Source organism: Cebus imitator, unplaced genomic scaffold, assembly GCF_001604975.1.
Source record: "Cebus imitator isolate Cc_AM_T3 unplaced genomic scaffold, Cebus_imitator-1.0 Scaffold612, whole genome shotgun sequence".
In the NCBI taxonomy this organism is placed as follows: Eukaryota; Metazoa; Chordata; class Mammalia; order Primates; family Cebidae; genus Cebus; species Cebus imitator.
Window position 1 is genome coordinate 718,494 of NW_016107927.1, and position 11,846 is coordinate 730,339.

The following is an 11,846-nucleotide window of genomic DNA, read 5'->3' on the forward strand; positions in this document are numbered from 1 at the left end:
TGCCAAAAACTCTCAATAAACTAGATATTGACAGAACATATCTCAAAGTAATAAAAGCTATTTATGACAAATCCACAGCCAATATCATACTCAATGGGCAAAAACTGGAAGCATTCCCTTTGAAATCTGGTACTAGACAAGAATGCCCTCTCTCACCACTCCTATTCAACATAGTATTGGAAGTTCTAGCCAGAGCAATCAGGCAAGAAAAAGAAATAAAGGATATTCAATTAGGAAAGGAGGAAGTCAAATTGTCTCTATTTGCAGATGACATGATTTTATATATGGAGGACCTCATCATCTCAGCCCCAAATCTCCTGAAACTGATAAGCAACTTCAGCCAAGTCTCAGGATACAAAATCAATGCGCAGAAATAACAAGCATTCCTATACACCAATAACAGACTTAGAGCCAAATCAAGAACAAACTGCCATTCACAAGTGCTACAAAGAGAATAAAATACCTAGGAATACAACTAACAAAGAATGTAAAGGATCTCTTCAAGGAGAACTACAAACCACTGCTCAACGAAATAAGAGAGGACACAAAAGAAGAATCAATAGTGTGAAAATGGCCATACTGTCCAAAGTAATTTATAGATTCAACACTATCCCCATCAAGCTACTTATGACCCTCTTCACAGAACTGGAGAAACCACCTTAAACTTCATATGGAACCAAAAGGGAGCCTGCAGAGCCAAGATAATTCTAAGCAAAAAGCACAAAGCTGGAGACATCATGCTACCTGGCTTCAAACTATATATTACAAGTCTACAGTAATCAAAACAGCATGGTACTGGTACCAAAACAGAGATATATGGAACAGAACGGAGGCCTCAGAGGCAACCCCACACATCTACAACCATCTGATCTTTGACAAACCTGACAAAAGCAAGCAATGGGGAAAGGATCCCCTGTTTAATAAATGGTGTTGGGAAAGCTGGCTAGCCATGTGCAGAAAGCAGAACCTGGACCCCTTGCTGACACCTTATACTAAAATTAACTCCAGATAGATTAAAGACTTAAACATAAGGCCTAACACCATAAAAAACCTAGAAGAAAACCTAGGCAAAACCATTCAGGACATAGGCATAGGCAAGGCCTTCATGACTAAAACACCAAAAGCACCGGCAACAAAAGCCAAAATAGACAAATGGGATCTAATTAAACTTCAGAACTTCTGTATAGCAAAGAAACAATCATTAGAGTGAACCGGCAACCAACAGAATGGGAAAAATTTTTTGCAATCTACCTATCTGACAAAGGGCTAATATCCGGAATCTACAAAGAACTGAAACATATTTACAAGAAACAAACCAACCAACCCATTCAAAAGGGGTGAAGGACATGAACAGACACTTTTCAAAAGACATTTATGAGGCCAAGAAACCTACGAAAAAAAATGCTCATTATCACTGGTCATTAGAGAAATGCAAATCAAAACCACATTGAGATACCAACTCAGCCAGTTAGATTTTTTTCATTAGAAAATCTGGAGACAACAGATGCTGGAGAGGATGTGGAGAAATAGGAACACTTTTACACTGTTGGTGGGAGTGTAAATTAGTTCAACCATTGTGGAAGACAGTGTGGCGCTTCCTCAAGGACCTAGAAATAGAAATTCCGTTTGACCCAGCAATCCCATTACTGGATATATATCCAAAGGATTATAAATTGTTCTGTTATAAGGACACATGCAAACGAATGTTCATTGCAGCACTGTTTACAATAGCAAAGACTTGGAACCAACCCAATGCCCATCGATGATAGACTGAACAGGGAAAATGTGGCACATATACACCATGGAGTACTATGCAGCCATAAAAAACAATGAGCTCATGTCCTTAGGGACACGGATGAAACTGGAAACCATCATTCTCAGCAAACTGACACAAGAACAGAAAATCAAACACCGCATGTTCTAACTCACAGGCAGGTGTTGAACAATGAGAACACATGGACACAGGGAGGGGAGCATCACACACTGGGGTCTGTTGGAGGGGAATAGGGGAGGGACAGCAGGGGGTAGGGAGGTTGGGGAGGGATAACGGGGAGAAATGCCAGATATAGGTGACGGGGGGATGGAGGCAGCAAACCACGTTGCCATGTATGTACCTATACAACAACCCTGCACGATTTGCACATGTACCCCAGAACCTAAAGTGCAATAAAATATATATATTAAAAATATATATAAATTAGCTGGGCGTGGTGACACACACCTGTAATCCCAGCTACTTGAGAGGCCGAAGCAGGAGAATCTCTTGAACCAAAGAAGTGGAGGTTGCACTGAGTTGAGATTGTACCACTGCACTCCAGCCTGGGGGACAGAGCGAGACTCCGACTCAAAAAAAAAAAAAAAAAAAACAAAGAAAATGAAGCATCTAAACAACCAAAAGAGTAGAATGGGATTGTTTGTAACACAAAAGATAAATACTTGCAGGATGGATATCCCAGCTTCCATGATGTGATTATTATACACTGCATGCCTGTATCAAAGCATCTACTGTACCCCATAAATATATATGCCTACTATGTACCCACAAAAATTAAAACTAAAAAAATGCCACCTTAAAAAAGAAAGGGCTGGGCATGGTGGCTCACACCTGTAATCCCAGCACTTTGGGAAGCTAAGGCGAGCGGATTGCTTGAGCCCAGGAGTTTGAGACCAGCCTGGGCAACATGGGGAGAACCCTTCTCTACAAAAAATACTAAAAATTAGCCAGGTATGGTGGCACACGCCTGTAGTCCCAACTACTCAGGAGGCTGAGGTAGGAGGATCACTTGAGCCAGAGAGGTCAAGGCTGCAGTGAGCCATGTTGGCACTGCTGTACTCCAGCCTGGATGACAGAGTGAGAAAAAAGATAGAAAGAACAGGCTCTGAAACCCTTGGCTGAATTGATGCCTCTGTTCTCACTGTTAAAAATAAATGGTAGAAAGACCACACATTCAGGGATCTTTTCTATAGTTTGCTACTAGAGAAGTTTCTCTGAACATGTAAAGCCCCAGAAATGGAAGTTGCTATTCAATAGATAAAACGTTTTTGTTTATATTAAGTGTTCTTACTATGATTTTTTAATTTGTTTGTTTGTTTTCTGAGACGGAGTCTCACTCTGTCGCCCAGGCTGGAGTGCAGTGGCACAATCTCTGCTCACTGCAACCTCTGCCTCCCGGATTAAAGGGATTCTCCTGCCTCAGCCTCCCAATTAGCTGGGACTACGGGCATGTGCCACCATGCATGGCTAATTTTGTGTATTTTTAGTAGAGATGGGGTTTCACCATGTTGGCCAGGCTGGTCTCAAACTCATAATCTCAGGTGATCCACCCACCTCGGCCTCCCAAAGTGCTGGGATTACAAGTGTGAGCCACCACTCCCGGCCTAACAATTTTTTAAATGTAGAAACTGGCCAAAATGCTAAGTAGTGCTTGTCTCCCAGTAGTAGGAATATGATCACCTTTTTTCTTCTTTCTACTTAAGTGTGTTTTTCAGATTTTGTTTAATAAGCACCTATTTTTTTCTTAATTAGTCAACAATAAAGAGAGCTAAACCCATTCATTTCTTTATTACTAATTTCAAATTAAAGTGGTTTCATCCAACCCTTTCTCTAAGAGAGAGGGCAGTCATTTTGAGATACTGTTTCTTCACAAATTACTTCAGGCAGCACCTTTCAGTTGAGAGATCTGTATTTTCTATCCTAGCCTGCATAGCATCAGATACCTGTGTTTGGGGAGCCCTAGAACCCTGCTAAGTAGAATCAGAGAACATCCTTCTGGAAGACGCGGCTCCAGACCTGACGCAGTCCCTTATCCAGGCATTCCCTGGGCATTGTGCCAGGATCCACGCATTTCTGGACTACAGTCCAGAGTCTCGGAGTCAAGGTCCAACAGGTTAAGGAGGCTTGTGGACTGACAAGGGCTCTGGTTTTACCACTGAGAAGAGAACCATAAAAAGAAGTCCTCATTTCCTAAAAGTTCAGACATGATTGTACAGGTTTAATTAGGAACAGTGAGCTGTTTACAGCAAAGTATAAACTGTATAAAGCAGCCCTCAGCGAACACTCCCAGAGGATGTCCTGTGAACTCTCACTTCTCCAAGTCCAGATTCAGCAGAGCTGGCTTGGCAAGGTAGGGCGCTACAATGCCAGACAGAGGAGTAGCCCAGAAACCCCTTTCCAGAAGTTTCCTTGGCCAAAAGAGATAGCCAAAGAGTTTTTTCTTCCTTGAAACTTGAAGCCAATGCCACTGTTTTCTTGACTGCTTCTGCACATCCACTAGAGAGACTCTTGAAAAACAGGCTTAGCCACAAGATGTGGTGGGAAGAATACAAACTTTGCAATCAGAATCCTGGCTGTACTTCCCAGTTTTTGACATTGGGCAAAGTTTGTCAGCCTCTCAGAATTCCAGTTTCTAAATCTATAAAATGGTAATAAATGATACCAACCTCATGGAACAGATGTCAGAATTAACTGAGATAATATATGCAAAGTGGTTGGCATAGAGTTGGCACTCAATGAATTTTAGTTACCTTTTTTTCCTTCTAGAAAGCGATTGGTACATTCGTGTTTGTGTTGAATGAAAGAGAAAACAAACTGTGAAACTCTAAATGAGCCTTGCTTCAAATACAGCCCAGTGCAGTTCAGTAATTAGTATATGAGCTCTGCTTCAGCTTGGGCTGGGCTCCAGTTCTTCATTCCAGCCTTAGGTCTGGAATTTCCCTCTCTAGAAAACCTTGGCTACCCACTTCCAGGCTGGGTTAGTGGCCTGCTGAGCAGTCCTGTAGCACTTAACTGGCCCTCCGCTTCTCAAGCTGGGACACCTAACACTTAATATAGAGTACAAAAGGTTATAGAGCATCTTCTCCAGGGCATCTTTTTTCTTTTTCTTTTTCTTTTTTTTTTAATAATAACTTAAAAGAGAGCATGACTTTTTAAGCTAAAATATTAGATTGTAAAAGAAATTTTACAACTGCAGAAAGTCCCTAGAGGACATGTGTTTACTGTCCCTTGCTTTTATGTCTGCTTTGTATAAAGTTGAAGAAACGTTTATTGCCATATGATAGTGAAATTATGCATAACTTAATTATCTCCTCAACCAGACTATGGGCTCTGTGAGACATGGATTATGTCTCTGAATTCACAATAAAGTACTTAGTTACTCAGCATGAGGCTTGGCTCAAAGTAGACTCTCAATGAATGTGGAACTAAACTCACCTCTGTCTTCCTCCCAGTGCTTCTGATGAATATAGTATTTCCACTAAGGAAAGGACTTCATGTCAAGTGCCTAGAGGAGAGAGGCATTTTGGGCAGATGTATTTTACCTATCTAAACCTTGGCTTCCTTACGTGGTAGAGATGAGAAGATTCAATGAGAAAAGATAAAGTGCCAAGCACTGTGCATAAGCATAGAAGGTACACATGCGCACGTGCGCATGCAAACACACACACACATACACACACACACACACACACACACACACACACACACACAAAATTTCCTTTCCTTTCCTCTAAAGTCAGATTCTGGTTATTAACCTACAAACCATGAGATTATCCTGGTCATTTTAATCATTCCAAACAACTAAAAAAGGACCTGGTATCCATGACTCAGGTCTGAGCCACTGCCTGGGGCTTCTGCAACACCCTGTCTTTCCTACTAAACTCCCAACCTTAAATTACCATACCATGCAACAGCTTGCTTACTGTTTGGGTTACCTTCCCATTAAACCTAGGTTTATAAGATAGGGATAAGTCAACTAGAAGGTGGAGAGAGGTAACCGCTTCTCAGGAGGAGGGAGCTGCAGAGCCATTTCCAGCCTCTCCTCACTCAGTAATCTGATTTCCCCCTCCCAACTCCAGGGCAAGTCTTGGCCCTGGTTCCAGGGACAGCCCTGGATAAATGTTGCCAACTCCTAACATGGAGCATGAACCCGGGAATCAGGATCCCAAAATGGCTGTGCCCTTTATTCTATTTGCCTGAGTCTAGAGTAGCTTTACCAGGAAACAAATGCAGCTTAACTTCAAGGCTTCTCCCTTACTTCCAAAGATCCCCATGGGTGCTAAGAATTGCTGGAATATTCTATGTTGAGAGGGGAAGCTAGTTTGCAATCAGGGAACTTTTTTTTTTAGATGCAGTCTTGCTCTGTCACCCAGGCTGGAGTGCAGTGGCATGATCTCGGCTCACTGCTACCTCTGTCTCCCAGGTTCAAGCAATTCTCTTGCCTCAGCCTCCTGAGAAGCTGGGATTACAGGCGCCCACCACTATGTCCAGCTAATTTTCATTTTTTTTTTTCTAGTAGCGGTGGAGCGTCACCATGTTGGCCAGACTGGTCTCGAACTCCTGACCTCAGGTGATCTGCCCGCCTTGGCCTCCCAAAGTGCTGGAATTAGGCATGAGCCACCGCACCCGGCCTAATTTTTGTATTCTCTTTTTTTCTTTTTTTGAGAGGAGTCTCACTCTGTCGCCCAGGCTGAAGCGTAGTGGTGCGATCTCAGCTCCCTACAACCTCTGCCTCCCGGGTTCAAGCGATTCTCCCGCTTTAGCCTCCCAAGTAGCTGGGACTACAGGCACGTGCCACCACACCCAGCTAATTTTTTGTATTTTTATTAGAAACAGGGTTTCACCATGTTAGCCAGACTAGTCTTCAACTCCCGACCTCAGGTGAGCCACCCACCTTGGCCTCCCAAAGCGCTGGGATTACAGGCATAAGCCACTGCACCAGGCCAATTTTTGTGTTCATAGTAGAGACAGAGTTTCAACATGTTGGCCAGGCTGGTCTCTAACTCGACCTGGCTGCCCACCTTGGCCTCCCAAAGTGCTGGGAGTAAGGCGTGAGCCACTGCACTGGGTCCAGGGAACATCTTTATGTGAGCTTTTCTGATAACTTGCCTAAGGTGGTTATAGAAGAAAGTTTCCTAGAGTTCTGGGACTCTACTCATTTGTTGTGATTTTGTCCTAATTCTAAATGAATACTCAATTTAGTGTTTGCAGTTACTGTAACTCTTTTTTTCTTTTTTTTTTTTTTTTAAACAGGGTCACGCTTTGTCACCCAGGCTAGAGTGCAGTGGTGCGATCACAGCTCACTGCAGTTTCCATCTCCTGGGCCCAAGCGATCCTCCCACCTTGGCCTGCAGAATAGCTGGGACTATAGGCACGTGCCACCACGCCCAGCTAATTTTATATTCTTTTTCTTTTTTTTGAGGCAGAGTCTTATTCTGTGACCCAGTCTGCTGGAGTGCAATGGCGCAATCTCAGCTCACTACAACCTCCACCTCCCAGGCTCAAACAATTCCCCTCCTCAGCCTCCTGAGTAGCTGGGATTTCAGGAGCACACCACCATGCCCAGCTAATTTTTGTATTTTTCATAGACATGGGGTTTTACTGTATTGGTCAGGCTGGGCTTGAGATCCTGACCTCAGGTGATCCACCTACCTCGGCCTCCCAAATATATTCTTTTCCTTAAAGATGGCCCCACAAAACACTGGATCCTAGGCTGAGTCAGGCCCTTCTCCAATCTGTAACTACTTTTCTCCAATGCCTCCCTCTCCTGCAGCTCGCTGGAAAGACACAAGTAGAATGGGAGGGGGCTCCTCAGGGGTGTGGAGGTGACCACATGCAAGATAGAATTGCCATTGCCATGGCTTCTCAGCCTTTTGGCTAGGATCAAGCGTAGAAATGCCATTGCCATTTGTGTTCATTCTTCTACCCCAGGCACACGTTGGATGTCTACAGTAATTCTTCTTCCACAAATGCTAGGATCCTCCAGCATTCCTAATGCTTGATTGGAAAGAAAAAATAAAACCTCTCCTAGCTGGATCCCCCCCAAATCAAAAAACTATTTGAAATAGTTTTTAGGATATCCTGAGTTCAGGATAGTCCCCATTCTGAATTCAGCATTGGACATTGTATTAGTTGAGATTCTTTTGGGTGCAAGTGACAGAAACCCAACTTAAACAAGCAGAAGGAAAAAGGAGAGAACTAGACTTTGAACCAGAGTTAGATAAAGGGAATAATTGATTTGCAAATGGAAATGTAGTCCGTAAGAATTTACTTAATAAGATATTTTGGTTTTTGAATAGAATTTGTTTGTAAAAAACAGCACTCTGTTCTCAGCTAAGCAGTAACAATTATGGCATTCTTTGGTTATTTCACTTCTAAATCTCTCCAGTCTAATGCCTAAATGTAAACGGAAAAAAAAAAAAGCATAATCCAGTACATAATCCAGCACACTGGAAGATAATTCAGAAGTTTTCACATTTTGGCTAATATATAAATGTGGTCCAAATCGTTATTTCTTTTTCTTTTTTTTTTTTTTTTTGAGACAGAGTCTTGCTCCGTTGCCCCTGTTGGAGGGGAGTGACATGATCTCTGCTCACTGCAACCTCCACCTGCTAGGTTCAAGTGATCATCCTGCCTCAGCCTCCCGAGTAGCTGGGACTACAGGCATATACCACCGCACCTGGCTAATTTTTGTATTTTTAGTAGAAAGGAGGGTTTCAGCATGTTGTCCAGGCTGATCTTAAACTCCTGACCTCAAGTGATCCACCCGCCGCGGCCTCCCAAACCACTAGGATTACAGGCATGAGCCGCCACACCCGGTTCCCAAATGGTTATTTCTATGTAAACAGACAATTTTTTTTTTTTTTTTTTTTGGGATGGAGTTTCACTCTCGTAACCCAGGATGGAGTACAATGGCATGATCTTGGCTCACTACAACCTCCGCCTCCTGGGTTCAAGCAATTCTCCTCCCTCAGTCTCCCGAGTAGCTGGGACTACAGGTGTGTGCCACCATGCCTAGCTAATTTTTGTATTTTTAGTAGAGATGGATTTCACCATGTTGACCAGGATGGTCTTAATCTCTTGACCTCGTGATCCACCCACCTCAGCCTCCCAAAGTGCTGGGATTATAGGCGTGAGCCACTGTGCCTGGCCTAACAGACAATTTTTAAATAATGTGAAAATACAGGAGTGTTGTGGAAATAGCAAGGTGGGAACACTGGCCTGCTGTGGCCAGGACAATGGCGCATCACGAGAAGGTAGCACTCTCGGTTGAGAAATGAGTATGGAGAGACACAGCAGCCTGGCATATGGGGCTTGTCAATGCAGGTTGGTTTGGGCTCTGTTGAGGGATAATGAGAAGACATTTATAAGTTATGCAGGAAGAGTAGATGGTCAGATTTATTTTTGAAGAGATCCTGGATGGGAATGGATGATAGAGAGCAAAATGGAGACAAGAAGATCAATTAGGAAGCTGGTGAGATGATGTAGAGAAGAGATGTTTAAAGGCAGGAGTGCTGAGGATGAGAGGACAAAACAGATTTAAGACAGGTTCAGGAAGTACATGGACAGTAATTATTGGCTGTCAGAGCAATATGGGAGAAGGCAATAGGATGCTCCCAGATTTTTAGTTTCAATGACTGGGTGGTGCCTACAATTCACTGAAAGAAAGAATACAAGAGGAGAAGCAGGTTGGCTAGGAGGATGGAGAATTCAGTCAGTGGCAGCCCCGGAATTCCTCCATGGAAGAGATGCAGGCAGAAGGTATGTGGACTTTGTCTTGAAATTATAGTTACAATTATAAGCATTCTGCATTTATTTAGCTTGCATGTTCAGATAGGATAGCATGGGTGGCAGATTATCTGAAGCCCTTCTCAATAGAAATTTAATCACCTTGTTTAACTAGACAAGGATATATGAATAACATAAATGTTTTGCATTCAGAGGGAATTTACCAGGCAAATAATAAGCTGAAGACCAGGGTGTGCATTACATTTTCATAAAGGTTTGTTTACTTAGCTACTTGGTGGTCAAATATTTCAGTTTATTTCTGTTCTGCTCTAAATGGCTTCAGTTCTAAAAAAGTTGCTGTCTTTCCTTTTATATCATTTGTTTTCAAATAAGTGCAGGGTAAAATCCTGTGATAGCATTTTTTTTCTTTTTAGTAATGAAGAGCCTTCTGAGAGTACTATGTTTAACAAAATTGAACTCATTCTTTTTCAAGGTAATCTGTTTCTAGGAATTACTGAAAAGTAAAGGGAAACTTTCCATAACACGTTCGATTTTTAGCACCCGAATCAGACCTTGAAAGAGCTGTGCCATTACAAATAGGAACCACATCTTATTGTTTTACTACTTATTGAAGCATGGGTGACAGAATGTCACATCCTGAATTCAGCATTGACACTGTATTACACTGTCATTGACACAGTATTGACACTGTTGAGATTCTTTTGGTTGCAAGTGACAGAAACCCAATTTAAACAAGGTCAAGAATAAAGGGAGGGCCAGGCACAGTGGCTCATGCCTGTAATCCCAGCACTTTGGGAGGTCTAGGCGGGTGGATCACTTGAAGTCAGGAGTTTGAGATCAGCCTGGCCAACATGGTGAAACACCATCTACTAAAAATACAAGAATTAGCCAAGTGTGGTGGTGCATGCCTGTAATCCCAGCCACTTGGGAGGCTGAGGCAGGAGTATCCCTTGAATCCAGGAGGTGAAGGTTGCAGTAAGCCATGATGGCACCATTGTACTCCAGCCTGGGTGACAGAGTGAGACTCTGTCTCAAAAAAAAAAAAAAAAATGAATAAGAGGAAGATTGAGAAAACCAAGGAAAAGATAAGTGTGAAGCCTTGGGAATGACAAGATCCAGGAGCCATCCCACTGGCAGAGCCCTCTGTTTCTCTCATTTCAAATCTGTGCTTCCCAGTGCCTGTTGGCTTCGTTCTCTCCTAAACAGACTTTCTTCACATGGAGGAACAGAGGGCCTGTTGGACTCATTCCTCCCGCTCAGCCACAAGTAAGGGAAGAGAATCTCTCTCCACGATCTAGTTTTAGTGGTCTCAGGGAAGAAGAATTCTGATTGTTCTGGCTTGGTTCACAAACTCACTTCTTGAACCAGTCACTGCACCTAAAGGGGCAGAGTCTGTATCAGAAGAAAGGATAGAAGCACACACAGATGACCATCCGTCCAACCTGTGAAGCAGGTAGGCTTGGGGGGCTGTAGGACATCCACATGAGGCAGTGAGGCAAAATCTGGACATGTGAGCCTGAGGCTCAGAGGACAGCACTGAACTAAACACATTCTGTCTGATGGCTCAGAAAGTCGCTGATTGCCTTAACAAAATTAATGGCAGGATTTATTCTACATGCTCAGTAGATAGATTAACCCATGATCTTTATTCTCAGATAACCCTTCATATGTGTGTTAATAGAGGCTTAACTAGGATCAGACAGTGAAGTTTATAGTTATAAAATAAATTGTTTTTAAAAGAAAGCAGGCCAGGCCAAGTGGCTTATGCCTATAATCCCAGCACTCTGGGAGGCCAAGGCGGCCAGCAGATCACTTGAGGTCAGGAGTTTGAGACCAGCCTGGCCAGCATGGCAAAACCCTGTCTCTACTAAAAATACAAAAATTAGCCAGGCATGGTGGTGCACACCTGTAATTCCAGCTACTCAGGAGACTGAGGCAGAAGAATCGCTTGAATCCATGAGGCAGAGGTTGCAGTGAGCTGAGATTGCACCACTGCACTCTAGCCTGGGTGACAGAGTGAGACTCTGTTTCAAAAAAAAAATTTTTTTAAATAAATAAAAATAAATAACTTTAAAAAAATAAAAAAGAATGTCGGCCGGATGCAGTGGCTAACTCATGTAATCCCAGCACCCTGGGAGGCCAAGGCAGGTAGATCACTTGAGGTCGGGAGTTCAAGACCAGCCTGGCCAACATGGTGAAATTCGTCTCTACTAAAAATACAAAAATTAGCAAGGTGGGGTGGCAGGCACCTATAGTACCAGCTACTCGGGAGTTTGAGGCAGGAGAACCACCTGAATCCAAGAGGCAGAGGTTTCAGTGAGCC